The following is a 15,426-nucleotide window of genomic DNA, read 5'->3' as shown; positions in this document are numbered from 1 at the left end:
ATTACTTAATTATTGCAACAAAGCTATAAATATTTTTATATATTTATTATAATAAATAAAAAATAAGTAATTTTTTAAATTAAAATAATTCAAAATTGATAACTTTTTGAAGTTTATTATGAATTATTGTAATTTTATAAAGCTATAACAAATATAAAACCAATAATTTTTAAATTGAAAGTTTCTTATAATTAAAACATTTGTGTGTTTTAAATCACTTTCAAATTTGAGATGATATAAAAAATTTGAAAAGTTGGTGTATTTTGTGACGTGCCGTTTCCAGGGCTACGCAGTATATTCCCATATCCCCGAGCCAAGATCGACTCACCTGTTCGCCTACGTGGTGAGAGAGCGTTGGGGAGGACACCGGTGCGCGAGAGCACAAATCAAATCACACTGGCGAAAAAGCACGCAACGCCGGCTGATCTCTCTGTCTGTCTGACTGGACCGAGAATTCACAACGAGAGTAATTTTTGTTCGGCGGCACAGCAGCGACTGACATGTCGTCGCACCACTACCTGGCCGACCAGAAGAGAAGTCATGTCGCGCGCACGGGCCACGCAAGAGGGCGGGGGTGGTCTACGTCATGGTCACTCTCGGCGCCGAAGAATCGCAGCAGTGCTCGGCCAGCGGCGGCTCCGACACAAATGAAGCAAGGCTGGCCATAACCACACGGAAGCTCGTGTGCCGTAACCTATAATACATGCGCCTTGACGTCGGTCTCTGGCTGCCCCTCTAGCTCCTCGCTCGCTGCGCCGCCGAGCCGCAGCGCTCGATAAATTGATAAACACACGCCCGCCACCCCATCCATCTGCTATCAATGCCTCCAAGGGCGCTTCCTGTCACCCCCGACGTCTCCAATTAGTAATCTCGGGCCTAGCCTGCCTATGCCTAGTCCAAGGCCCTTCTTCTCCGTCTCTTCTTCCTAATATTGCACCCCCCACCCCTCCTTCTTTCTTTCTTTTGTCGCCACTCTCAATTAGAGGCTTATCTCATCCACCTGTTTTATGGCCGAAAGTCACCTAATTTCGCCGGTGTCCTCCCTCCCAAGTGTGCAGGATATAATATAGGGCCGCGCTGAGAGCTTTATTGTAGGTCAGCCAGCTGGTCCGTAGCACCGGAAAGTGGGACTCGTCTCGAAACAACAATACCACACCGCCGGGGTGTTTGTTAAACAAAGTCCACTGCATTCTAGTTCAGTTGAAATGAAACTCCCTGACATAGTAGTGGCATTCAAATCAAATAAAGAATATATAAATTCAAACTTCTTTTCTCGTTTGATAAGAATAAAATAGGTGTTTTGAGTTTTTTCTCTCTGGTGTTAGTTTTTGTATTGTAATTTTATTACTTGTTTCACATGAAATTTGAGTATATATGCCTTTTACCGTTTCTCCCTTTAAAATTTAGCGTGATCGTGCCCTTATTTTAGTAGATGTTTATTCTATTCTAAAGAAGAAAAATTAAAATTTGAATAAAGTTCCAGGTTTTGATAAAATTGGTCTTCTGATATGGTCATTTTTTGTTAAAGCTTAATTACTACTGTATAATTAATTCTAATAATCATTTTTTTTTCAAAATTTAAAAATTATCTAGAGAGCAAAGGCTGCGCATCCCAAAATTATGTTGGTACACGGCTGCCGTCAGAGCCATGGGGCCTTATGGCTCGGGCGGAAGACATCTTTTTTTTTGGCCAACATAATAGAGCTGATGCGTGGCCTTTGCTAGAGAGCATATTTTATTCTCTAGAATTTAGCTTTTTCTTTTCATTTTGACTTTTATAATTTGTAAAGATATTATATTTTATAAATAAAGCAAAATAAAGTACATTTTAATTAAAATTGATCAATTAAAAAGGTAATGCTGTAGGTTTTATTATTATTTAATACATTTTTTTATATTATATTATATTAAAAAATATTTTTTTTAATTGTTATGGTATTAAATTTTTAATTCAACACATTGTTTAAAATTATTTGACAATAATATATATATTATTCATTATTATTTTATAATGAGTTGCCCTCTTCCATCACAATTAAATTATATCAAGAAATGCAAATTCGTTAGAGGTTTTTGCTGGGTTTAGGAAGACTATATGAAACTATTTGATTAAACTTGACGCAACCCTTTTTAATAACATAATAGAAATGTGCTTTTTTAATTCTATCTTTTTAGTTTGAAGGTTACAAATCCATATTAAATATTTATGATTCCTGCAGCGTATTTCAAAAAATAAAAAAATATGCTGCCTATGTTGTTTAAATAAAATTAAAGTACGAAGCGTGCAATTATAGAAATTATTGAAACGATATTTTCTCATTCAGCACCTTTGTGTGAATTCAGTTCATTCATACTTTCTCTGTAAAGGATTTTGAGCTAAGAGCACTGGTGCAGCAACAGAGTCAATATAAATTCTTTTGACCCGCATTGAAATTGAATAATTTGCGTCTGTTACATCTCTAAAGCACTTTTACAAAAAAAAAAAAATATGTAACTTGCATAAAATGTTTTAATTCCACTAATGCATTCTCCGCTGTGCAAATTCATTTCAACTTGCAATCAGATTTCGCCTGAAGAGTCAAAGGAGGGTTTTTTCAAGCACCCTCAGCCGACTGTTGATGTGATATTTGCCGGTCGCTGCAAATTTCAAAAGAAAACAGTCCCGTCAGCCGTTTAACGTGCACACATACACAAACCACGCGCCTCGCTCCTCATTAAATTTCTTTATTAATGGCAGAGCCGACAGCAGCCAGGGGCGCATTTTAAAAGAAAATTGCTCCCAGCATGATGCCTTTGGGATTAAACCTTTTCCATAGAAAATAAGGGGCCTTTTTCCGCTAAATTCCAAACCTAATTAATTATAAAATGTTGCCAAGCAATTAAGACGAGTTAGTTTTTAATTTAAAGGATGCAAAATCTAATTAGCAAAAAAAATCTAATTGTGACATAAGGGCATAGCAGTGAATATTAAGTTTTTTATTTAAATTCTTCTCCAGTGAAATAAAATTTATTGTTTTTTATATCATTCTAATTTGAATTTGTGACACAGGTTTTATTGAATGTATTTTTGATTATGTCAGAAAAAAACACAAACAAGTATTGAAAAGTCCTAACAAAAAAAATTTAAATAGAAATAGTAAAACCATTAAATAAATTTTTTTTAATAAAATAAATAAATAGGGATGACCTAAATTGTTAATTAATTTGTAAAAAATAAGCAGTAGATCACAGTGTCTGAATGAAATTTTGAAAGATTTGAGAGATAAAAAAATCGATCAGATATTTCCATTTCTAGCGCTCAAATGTTCATCTTCATTTTTAAAGATATATTTCCGTTTCAATCTCTTTTAGCAACAGTATAAAAATTACATTTCAATAGGTAAACACGAATGTTGAACCAATTTGGCCGTCTTCCATATTATCTCTGTTGAATTTCCGAACCCTTTCATTTTCTTTCTTTCAGTGGAAGAAGAATTCGCCCTTGAGATTATCGTAGCGGAACTCTTCCTTCTTTCAGAGACATACATCATGTTGGCCACTAAATATTGCACGTCGAGGCGAGAGTTCTGGTGTATGTTTTGTCTTATTAATTGCTACCATCAGCCCAGCGCGCTTTTGGCTCGCCTCCAGAAATTGAAGTGCTTCTAGCCGCGCGCGGTACACAACCAGTGTTTTGCCATTGTTGCCGCGCGCAAATCAATTCTGTTTGAACAAGAACCGTATTTTAGTAGTGCTACTTGTTCTACGCAGTGTTTAATCAGTCGGAGCAAATTGCGTCTGAAATTGTCTGTCGAACAACGTGAATGCATGTTTTCCGTGTTCAAATAACGACCCTGCTGATTGTGGCAAACATTGCTGGGTTGATTTGAAAAATTTATTTAAATATTTTTATTTTGTTAAATACCTTATTTCGAAAATTGGATTGTTATATGATCTGAAAATATCTGTTCAATTATAAGGCACTTTTCTAGGAATTATCAAAGAATTAAAATTTCTAATTTGTCTTTTAAATTCTGAACTTGTCCTTACTGGTATTTGTCAATATCGTTCTAAAGTTGAAATTATAACAACTTCCCTGACTTGTATCATTTGCAAAAATTGATACTTGTGGACTGGGCTGATTTTTCTCAAACTTAAAGTTAAAATTACTTGATTTCAGCGGCGATTATTCATTTAATTAATTTTTATTTTTAAACAATTTTCTAAAAAAAAAATATGAAAAAAAGATGAAGCTTCGCGATGTAATAATTGTTTCAAGTATTTAACTTTTAAATTCTTCCAGTGATTTCGATGGAAAAAAAATTCTGCTTTTGTGTGTAATTTAATCACTTTTTGGGTGAATTCAGATAAACGGATAATCGATGATCTTTTTAGCAACAGGCGAAGCTTTGCAGATTGTTTTTTGACAAAAGAGAAAAAGGAGACAAATTGTTTTGCTGTTGAGCGAATCTCATTTTTCAAAGCTTCGTCGGCAGTGTTGTTTGTGTCGCGCTCGCATCAATTTTCCTCCCTTTTTCACTCGTTCTCCGGCGCGGCGTGCAGTTAATTTGTGATTGGTGTCGAAGCTCCGTGCAGACTTCTTGAGTTTCGCCCCAAATCCGGGGTGTCATTTATCACGGGGTGTGATTGATGGCGGCTTCAAAAAATATTTTTAGCCGGTCGAGAGTGATGGTTGTGCGTAGTCGGCGTGGCAGGCCAAGTAATAATGGATTCGCTCTCGTGCACTCTCAATGGCAATGCAGCCGGAAAAAATATGCAAAACGCGTTTTTCCACCATCATTATTTTGTATGTGAGTATTTCGAGTTGTTTGCGCGGCATTTGCAGCGCATTTCCACTCGCGAGAAAGATGTCTAATATTTATACCAAAGTGCTGCTCGACGACGAGCACAATCTCCGCATGACGTCCTATGCATAATTTATCCGCCGGATATTCAAATTTCGTTCTCGTCGTTTGATATTTAGGAAATAATATCTCCTCACAGAGGGGAACGACCCAAATTTTTGACAGCAAATTTGGATTTAAATAAGTGTTAAAATTTGAAGCAAAACTCCGTGTTCGGTACATGCAATGGTATTTTAATTTATTAAAACTTATGCAACCTGCGAAACATTGAGAAGAACTAATTACAAGTGGAAGCCATTCTGATAATAGATCAATTAGTTTTGTTTATTTATTTGATATAAACCTCATGCAGGTCTTTTTAAGGTTTGATTTTTCTCAAAAGATAATAATTTTTTAGGGATGTTTACAAAGAGTCAGATTATTCTGAAACAAAATAATTGAAATTAATATTTGACTTACAAAAAGAGTCTTCAATAGTTGGCTATTTTGGTCGAGACCAATAATTTTTTTAACATAATAATTTCATGCTAGCTATTACATTCGGATGCAAATTTCTAAATTCTGCATGAAATTTGACATATTTTCACAAAAATATGACTCGAATTAAGAGTAAGAAAAATCACAAAATTATAGCTTTCGTTTTATAATTTTAAATGTTCCAGTAGAATAACAAAATTAAACAATATTAAATAGGAAATAATGGACTTTTATTTTAAATGAATTATCATTATTTAAAATATTCATAAACTGGATGAATTTTAGAATTTCGCAAAATTTTATTGCTGGTTTGAGTTCAACGGAATTTTTAATACTTTAGCGCACTTTAGAGGTTCCCTTTGCCCTTTTTTAAGTTATCGGCAACAAAGACTCGTTATTGTGCCAAGATGAGATCCAACAGTTCACAGGCATATGTGATCAAAAGAAAAACGTCCCATTTTTACTGCTCAAAGAACAGCAAAATTCACATTATATTCTTCCGTAATATAGCTGAAAATTTAAGAAGCCCCTCTTTTGAAACAACGACGCAAAAAATGTTCGCTGCTGAAAATTTAAAACTGCGCTTTAACACATTTCGCTTGGCAACCGCGTCCGTTGCTTAGTCAGAAATCGTTCACCGCATTTCATTACCTCTCGCAACTCCTACGCTAACGAGAGGTGTTTGAGTTTGTTTTTGCACATGACTATATTTAACCCTGCCAGTCGACTGAGAGGGGCTGGTGTTGTATGTTTTACTGTGCACGCAAACATGCAGCAAAAGTGGGACACGTGGAGTGTGTAAATGCATGAATAATTCATAACGAGACGAAGATCACAGTTCATAGTAATAATAATAATAATGTCCCATCTTTCTTTAACCCCTTCGTGTGTTTACACAAAGTGTCCGGTGCAGCGTGAATGAAACTGTACGTGTGAAGGATTTGACATTTGGAATGGAAAAAGCTGCCATTGTAAGCGTTGGTTCACGCAATCTTTATCACTCTTTATAGAGGTTTACGAGTTCTCGTGTGGAACGACTTTCACAATATAAATGAAAGCACAGGAAAAAATATTGCAGAAGGGAGAAAGAAAACTTTGTTTGCTTAGACAACCCTTTAGCCTTTAAGCGATTGGAATTGAGTTTCAAATGTAATAGTCTTTGTCTTAGATCTTAAGGTTAAAAAAAAAAAATAAAATAATTAAAAATAGCATTCATCTAAAACATAACAGTTATAAAAAAAAATTTTTTTTTAATTTTGTACTTTTAATTTTTGAATTTATTTATTTATTTGCAATTGCATATTTTTTATAATTAAAAAAAAAAAAATTTAGTTTATTTTATTTTTTATGTAAAAATATTCCAATTTTAAAAATAATTGTTCATTTGATGAAACCTATCTTTTAATAATTCAATAGACAATTACAAATAAAAATTTCACAATCGATACTATCCCCATTAACAGTACAATCAACTGAGAACTGAGGTGCCCAATTAAGCAATTTTAGTCTAACTGCCCCTTGGAATATGATTTGTTTTTAAACTTATTGGGGTTGATCTAATCGCCTGACATGTTTCTGAAAGTCGCTTCCGCTCATTATAACCTTGGTACTGAGAACTAAACTGCATATATCGTGCGCGACGTATAAAGAACAACCCTCTATTGTGCTTTTGGGCGATGACTTACAAAACACCAGGTGGCTCACGTAACGTTATTCACCAGAGCGAGATGTCATGTAAATTCCGCGTGCTCCTCTGGGGCTGTCTCTGTGATCCGCACAAGCGATTAATGCGGTGCGGCTGCGAAATTGCATGATGGGGTACGTCGGGCTGATTGATGGCGAACGAATTTTGATTTTCCTGCTCTCTGTGTGTATATTTATTTCGAAAGCACCGCTCACGTGACCCACTTTACCCGCAGCAAATTTAAAATTTACACACTGCACGTCGGAAGAGCGGCAATTTATCACGGCACGATCCGCAATTTATCGCTTCCCGATCGAAACGAAACCGAATTTACTATTATCGCTGAGGTGCAAGCGCGCACGCTAATGATATCGTGGGGATGTTGGAACTAACTACGGGCACCAACTGATTACTGCACGTGTTAATTGCGATTGCAAACAAAGATAATTGGCACGGAATCAAAGGATATTGCGCAAGGGCAATGTAAAAAGTGTTAAACGCTATTGTTTACTTTTTATTATTTAATCAATCTGTTTTATCATTTTGTTGTTCAAAACCTTTCAAAAAAATAATAAAACAATAATTTCTACAATCGCCTCGTAACGCAGGCAAAAGTTTTATTAAATAGAGCTAATAAATTAAAGTTCATAGTATAAACTTCAATTAAACTCTATTTAATAAAACTTTTACCTAACGTTATGAGGTGATTGTAGAACTTATATAGAATGACAATAACTGCTGCTTTTTCTCAATTTCGTAAACCTGCGACTGAAAATGAATAAATTTAATTCGTTCAGTATTATTTTTTAATTAAAATTCACGTTTAATAGTGTTCAATACTCTCAGAAATTAAACTCGTTCTTTATTTAAACTATATGGGCTTCTGTAAATTAAGACAGCAAAATAAGTATATTAGCAACTGCTAATTTCTGCCCCTATCAATTTAACCGTTAATTTAATTTTCTCCCAGTTGAATTGATATAATGTGGAATTGCAAGGCAGTAACAACATAAGCAATAATTGTAGAGATGTTCTGCAAAAAGAAAACATTTTTTTTAAAGTAGTTTATAACATAATTTTAAATAATCAGTACCTGAGCCAGAAAAGTTTTATTGATGGAAAACATGCCGTAAATGGAAAATTCGCATTTTTCATTTAACATCACTTGCGTTCTCCATTCTCTGACCTGCTGATAAATTTTTGTGTTTAATTTAATGTCAGTCATCAATTAAACGTCGAATAAAAATACCTGAAATGCGATTTTTCGCTCTTTATATTCTAGCTTCCATAGGTATTTGCTTGTCTTCCTTGCCTAAATTCAAAATTAAAATTTTTTAATTATTCAAATATATTTATTTTATACTTCAGTAATTGTCCTATCGCATTCAAGGCACAGTAAGACATTGCTTAAGCAACTTCCAATCAACCAAAAAGTGCTGGAAATCACATGGAAAAAAGGTTGAGAATCGTATTCCAATCCGCCTATTAGTATGAGCGCATAGTAGCTCGAGGTGGTGGTGTTAATGAAGTTCATGCAGAGGGTGGAAATCAGCATGCCTTGGAAATGCTTGCTAACCGTGAGGATTAGATCACACGCGTCACGATGCATTTTAACCAAGAAGTCTAGGTTCATCATTGACATTTTATTCGCCAAGATATTCTGAATTTGTTCATTTATTGCGAGAAGAATTTGGCGAATAGAAAATACAACCAGATGCATTCTTAAATCCATCAACCAAGACAAGAGGTTGACGCAGAAATTTAACAATAGCGTCGAATTAAAATTCCAACTGAAAAACTCCTCAAAACACAGCAGGCTAAACAAAATTGCGGAACAAATCACCGTCCTTTGCGTTCTTCTGGTTAAACAATGAAAAAATGCAGTTTGGTTAAAATAAGGATGGTTTGACATTCTGTCAATGCTTTTCAAAATATGGTCAAAGTCTTTCCACTTTTTGTTTGCGGAAAAGTACGATATTGCAATGAAGATTCCACAGGCCTGAAAAAAACTTTTTCAATCATTACTACTTAAGGTTTTATGTGTTGGAATACCTGATATGGAATTGACGCCAATAAAAGAATTGCACTACCAGAAGGCCTTGTGATGAAAATTTTGAGCATTGTCAGTGCTGCAAAAACTATCATTGCTCCTGAATTTGCAAAAGAGTAAAACAGATGGGCCCAGGAAGAACTTTGATCAGCAAATCCAAAAATTTTTGTCAAAAATCTTAGAGAGGCTAAGGCGCACGATAGCGACCCTATGGGCCGCTCCATAGCTTATTGTGTGACAACTGCTTGTCATTTTGTAGGATCACAAAATACACCTTCTATTCACCAGCGTGAATTATTTTGATTGGCATTTTATCAATATTACTGCGGCTCGCACTTTTGTCGTGAAATTTATTGCAATTTTAGTCTATTGATTGCGTCAAAAGGTTATTTTACTAATAAATTGTGTCTTTGTGGAGCTATAAATTGACTATTAGAAAAGATAAAATTATTTTTGTTTTTCTACTGAGGAAATATAAAAAAAAAAACACACACAGTTCAATAATCTACCGTATAATTGTAAGATAATTTTTAGGAGAGCAATTAAATTTTTTCCATTTTATTTAACCTTTGAGATTAATTTGTATTGAAGTTACGATAATGCTGGTGAGGTTATTCAAATTACAATGAAGACGGGAATGTATAATTTTTTTTATCAATATTTATGAAATATATATTTATTTCTCACTGCACAAGTTTTGTTCTCTCTTCAAGGGAAAGAATAAAGAAGCGTTCAATATAAATGCACTTTTTATTCTATGAAATATATGTTTTGTTTTACTGATTGCCTGCCATTTGAATTGATATTATGTGGAATTGTAAGGCAGTGAAAATATACCCAACAATTGCAACAACGCTCTGAAAAAAGAACAAGTAATTAAAAGAGATTTCCGAGATTTCATTATCAAAGCAAGATTACCTTAGATAGAAAAGTTTTATTGACGGAGAAAAGGCCATAAACGGAAAATTCACATTTCTCATTTATCATCACTTGCGTTCTTAGAGCTCTGACCTATATCGATTCGATTTATTACTTTTTCGATAAAAAAAAAGAAATTTAAAAGCTTTTACTTGATAATCTATTTTTATCTCTTTGTATTCCAATTTCCATAGCAATTTACTTGTTTTTCGTACCTATTCCAAATTTCTTAAAATGATTATTTAAGGTAAAATAAATTTTTATTATTTGTTACCTCATTAATTGTCTTGTCGCATTCAAAGCAAAGCAAGATGTTGTTTAAGCAACTTCCAACCATCCAAACCAAACTTGTCAATGCAAGAAAAAATCGGCGAGGTCTATTTTCTAATTCACCCAGCAAAATTAGGGAGTAATATGTTGCCGTGACGACATTAATGAAGTTTGTAAAAAGGGTGGAAATCAGCATGCTTTGGAAATTCTCGCTAACTGCCAGGATTAGTTCACAAACGCTGCGATGCATTTCAACCAAATAAAGCAAGTTCGTTTCCAAATCTTTCACTGACGAATTTTTATCACCTTTTATTATTTTTATTTCTTTGTTAATTTTTTCGAGTAGTAAGCGAATTGAATATATGATCAAATGCATTCTTAAATCCATCAATCTTCCCAAGAGACTGACAAAAGTATTCAACACAAGTGTCGCATTAAAACTCCAAGATGAAAATTGGTCGAAAAGAAGTACAAGAAATATAATCGATGTAAAAATCATTATCCTCTGCGCCTTTTTGTTTACGAGTCGAAAAAAATCTCTATTTATAACTGCACGGTTAGCTAATTCGTCCAAGCTTTGCAAAATTTGGCCATAAAAGTTCCTTCTTCTGTTTGTAGCTAACAATGAAATTGAAAGAAATGTGTTACATCCCTAAAATGGCAATAATTTTGGTAAGTTGTCTACCTTTAAATTACTAAATGAATACCTGGAACATAAATGTGGCCATTGAAAGGGCTTGATTTGTATTCACTTCTAAGTTCAAGAAAGCTGAATAGATCCAAGTGTGTGTTGAAAAAACAATCAAACCCCCAGAACTGGCAAAACAATAAAGGAGATGCATCCAGGAAGAATTATGTTCTGCAATTCCGCAAATTTTGGTCAGAAATCGAACAGGAGCCAAAGCCCAAGATATTGACTCCTTCGGCCGCTCCATAGTTTTGAAAGAAAATTCCAGGCTGACTTTTCGTTTGGCATTTAATCAAAAAGTATTATTTTGCTACTCGCCGTGAAGAATTCATTATATTAAAACTGATATTATGCAGACAAACATGAGTAGATTGAGTGAATATATTTTTATCGCAATGTTGTCAAGCACTTTTATTTTTAGCGTCCACTGAGCTATTCAATAGGGTCGCAGACCGGGACCGAAACTTCTTCATAGAGCCATTTCGTTTCGTTTTCTTTTTATTAAAATTTTTCTCAACAATGATAAAGCCTGTTTTCATCAGTTCTTCATATATTAAGGATTAATTGTGATACATTTTATAAATACGTCTGGACTCTCGAATCAAGAATTGAAATTTCAAAGACTTCAAATTTCGGAGTAAAATTTTACGCCAGATTGCATTTTATAAATCACCCATCTAATGCACATTGGTTTTAATTGCCTGACAATTGCATTGATATTATGTGGAATTGCAAGGCAGTGAAAATATAGCCCACGATTGCTGTGAAGTTCTGAAAAAAATATTGTTAATTTAAATGTGATGAATTAATTGAATTTCAAGTAAACATACCTGAGCTAGAAACGTTTTGTTGAAGGCGAACATACCGTAAATGGAAAATTCGCATTTCTCGTTTATCATCACTTTTGTTCTCAGTTCTCTCACCTGGATTAATTCCAATAATTTAATTTTTCACATAATAAAATTAAATGAATACAAAATTACTTGATAGTCAATAGTCAATTTGTTGCTCTTTGTATTCCAACTTCCATAGTAATTTACTTGCTTTCCTAGCCTAATTAAAAATAAGATTAAAATCATATCGTAACTTAAATTATTTAATCACAAATGAAAATTTTCACCTCAACTATTGTCTCGTCGCACTCAAAGCACAGCAATATATTATTTAAGCAACTTATAATCAACCAAATCAAAGTGACAAGGGCATGAAGAAATCGATGTGGATCATCTTCTAATCCACCCAGCAGAAGGAGCACATAGTAGCACGTAGTGGTGGTGTTAATGAAGTTGGAAAAAAGGGTTGAAATAAGCGTGCCTTGGAAATGCTTGCTAACTGCGAGGATTAGTTCACAAGCGCCACGATGTATTTCAACCAACGATAGCAAGTTTGTTTCCAGATCTACTTTTGCTTTGGGCTTTTCACCATCATTAATTACAATGTATTGGATTTCTCCGTTAACTTTGACAAGAATGCGGTGAATGGAAAACACGAATAAATGCACTCTTAAATCCATTAGCCCTCTTAAAAGATTCACATAAAAATTAAGCAGAAAAACCCACTGTAATTCCCATATTGCAAACACACAAAGTATTATAAGAAATAAAAGAAACGTTAAAATTATAGTCCTCTGCATCTTTTCCTTTAGTTCTTGATAGTAAGTTTTGCGATCTAATTTGACAATATTATCAATTCTTTGCAAAATTTGGTGAAAAAATTTCCTTTTTCTGTTCATGAGCAATACAGAAATTGCAATAGAGACACCGCAAGCCTGAAAATTGTCATCAGTAAAACTCTTCTAATAATTTTTTTATATACATCACCTGGTAAAAAAAGAAGCCAAAAAGATAGCCTGGTTTTGATTCAGCTCCAAATTGTTGAAAACCGAAAGAAACACTTGTGAGGTAAAAACAATCAATCCACCTAAATTGACAAAGCAATAAATCCGATGGACCAGAGAAGAATTATTATCCTCGATTCCGAAAATTTTAGTCAGAAATCTTAGTGGAGCCAAGACGTTGGCTATTGACTCCTTAGGTCGCTCCATGGTTTTGTGCGAAAAACACTTCTTTATTGTAAGTACTCCGCCAATTTGGACTTTCCGCTAGACGGTAAATTGATAAGTCTAATTTCCATAAATTTATCACAATGAAACAAAAATTGTGCATAAAAGCGAAAAGGTTACAAAGTGTTATTGGAAGCTCAATTTTGGGTATATTGATTTCGTAGAAAGGACGGAGTTTGCAAATCCATTTTACCTCGTCCATCAGCCAGTGTCTCTAATTTACGCGAGCACAATAATTGATTATTTCAAAACGCCGCAAATTAATTTCATAGCTGGGAAATCATTAAAACGACTGCTCGGCCATTAATTTCGAATCAAATATTCAAAAGCAAATGATGCGTAAATTATACAGTTGTTTATATGCATGGGCAGTAACACTAGATTAATCATCAAATATGTATGTAGAAATGGGCCAACCAAGCACACATGTAGCTGTTTTGGCGACGCAAAAAAAAATACACACAATTAATCCAATTAATCTACTGAAAAGAAGTTGATTGTGTCTAAATAAGACTAAATTAAGGAGAAGGATTAATGAGACAAATTATTAAACAGAGTTGTTGAAGTTTTATTACTCAGTATTATTTTGCATTAAATGGAATTGTTTCAAAATTTAATGTCATGATGATCTTTTTTATGCTCAAAATGGCAGTAATAAAGTTCAATGTAAATTACACTATAAAATCAATTCTAAGAAGTGAAAAACCGTGAAAAACGACCTTATCCTTGTTGATAAATATGTTTTTTATTCAAAAAACCAGACTACTGGGCTGTTACAATATTTCGTGAGCTCGATGAGAGGAAAATAAAAAGAAAATAAGCAAAAAAAAGTGAAGGTCTCAATTTAGTAATTGCAAATAATGCAAATTATTCGTTACTACTTTCAGATTTTATATGCATACAAAAATTAATAAATTAAAATGCCTACAATTCTTGAATTTTTAGCAAATTGGAAATAAATTATTATTTTTTTAATGGTAAAACTTAAAACCCAATAAGTCTTCAAAAAGGTGTGATAAAAATAATAACCCAAAATAATTATAGAAAATAATCTGCAATTTAGATCTAGATAAAACGATTATAAAAGTGCAGTAAAATTCTAATTTCTTTCATTTCGTCCCAGCTTGAAGAATTATAATTTAAAATAATTTCCTTTCTTTCTAATGTAAAATAATGTAGAACGATATTTTTTATCGAAGTTATGCAACCCGCTTGGCAGCAACAGGAGAAAAAGTTTAGTTTAAAATTCCACAACTCATCTCCCTCCACCCCTCCTTCATCCTCACCAATAACATGTCATTATGCATTTATTTTCTTTCAGTCTGCAAGTTTTCTTGCTCGATGAACACGTGTTTGGTGCGCGAGTGATCAGTGTTCGCGGAATCGGGTGAAGAAATTCGCGAAGTGGTGTGTGCGTGGATGGCGAGTGATGGATTACGTCGATTTCGCGGCTCATTTGCAACACGACGAGAGGGAACGGAAAATTGCAGAGGAATTCGTCGTTGATCTTTTGAAAGGTAGGACCTTTAACCTTTTTTTGAGTGACCGCGGTTAATAGGCGCGCCGGAGATGGACTTTAACACGTAAGCCCGGTCGCGATAGATCACATTCGCGATGGCAGGCCCAGATTGCCGGTCACGCAATCCCGTTTATTCGCCACCTGAATAAAACGCGAGGCCATTCCATATAATTTCTTTCGCCCTGTTTTGCCGGCGCGGCGCATTTTTACGTGATCTCTATTAAGAGCCTCCCTTGTGCGATTATCACACGAGAGACCCCTTATCAGATTTTGTTCCTCGCGCTGGCAGGGGCTTATTTGTTTAATAGAATATCGGGTGGGTCGGTCTCGGGGTCAAGGATATAAAGTAGAGCAGCCCCGCGACGACACCGAGCTGCAAAGGGGTTGCTTTGCTTGCCCACCGTTGTCATAAAATCCGAGCCACTCGACCCTTGATTGATTTTTTATACTTTATATATAGGGCAATTCTTTCCGATAGATTTGAAATCTATTCACAAAGAGAGAGGCTCAAGCATTTTATATTATGCCATATCAGATTTGATATCTTATAAAGATCTCTTTCAGCTGAAAAAAAAAGTGAAAAAAGCCAGTTTCTTCACTGTCAGCAATAATTGAAAAAAAAAATTCATTTTCCTTTTTTTTTTAAATCGATACTTTTGTTTGCAGATGAAGAGAAAAATATTATGCACAAGAAATATTACGCAATTGATTATTTTAATCATCTGCCGAATATACACGTTAATGTGTTGTAAAAAAAAACATAGTTTTTTTTCAAACCTTTTAAATCTCCATATAAAAATTTAGAGCGTTGAAATGTGCAAATTAAATTTAAAAAGTAATTGTAATTAAAATAGCAAATCTTTCAATATCCAAGTCAATTAAATATTATTGTTGGTTTAAGATATTGAAATTCC

General features: G+C 34.1%; 1 protein-coding gene and 1 long non-coding RNA gene across 2 annotated transcripts in view; both read right to left on the bottom strand.

Annotated features, from left to right (window-relative positions):
* Nucleotides 1–635, bottom strand: part of LOC132198606 (uncharacterized) — a 29,498-nt gene extending 28,863 nt beyond the window's left edge. The window contains exon 1 of the mRNA XM_059622719.1: nucleotides 329–635. The gene's annotated coding sequence lies outside the window, so the exon portion shown is untranslated. The remainder of the gene's footprint in view (nucleotides 1–328) is intronic.
* A 10,833-nt stretch (nucleotides 636–11,468) lies between these two features.
* LOC132199069 (uncharacterized) lies at nucleotides 11,469–11,926 on the bottom strand. The gene is made up of 3 exons (XR_009442077.1): nucleotides 11,915–11,926; nucleotides 11,762–11,854; nucleotides 11,469–11,702 (listed from the first exon to the last, which is right to left on the bottom strand). It is a non-coding gene; the product is annotated as an uncharacterized LOC132199069 (long non-coding RNA).
* Between the last annotated feature and the right edge of the window lie 3,500 nt (nucleotides 11,927–15,426).

Source organism: Neocloeon triangulifer, unplaced genomic scaffold, assembly GCF_031216515.1.
Source record: "Neocloeon triangulifer isolate White Clay Creek 2 clone unplaced genomic scaffold, ASM3121651v1 ptg000013l, whole genome shotgun sequence".
Classification (NCBI taxonomy): Eukaryota; Metazoa; Arthropoda; class Insecta; order Ephemeroptera; family Baetidae; genus Neocloeon; species Neocloeon triangulifer.
The sequence above is the reverse complement of the archived record's forward strand: the minus strand, read 5'-3'. Positions and strand labels throughout refer to the sequence as shown.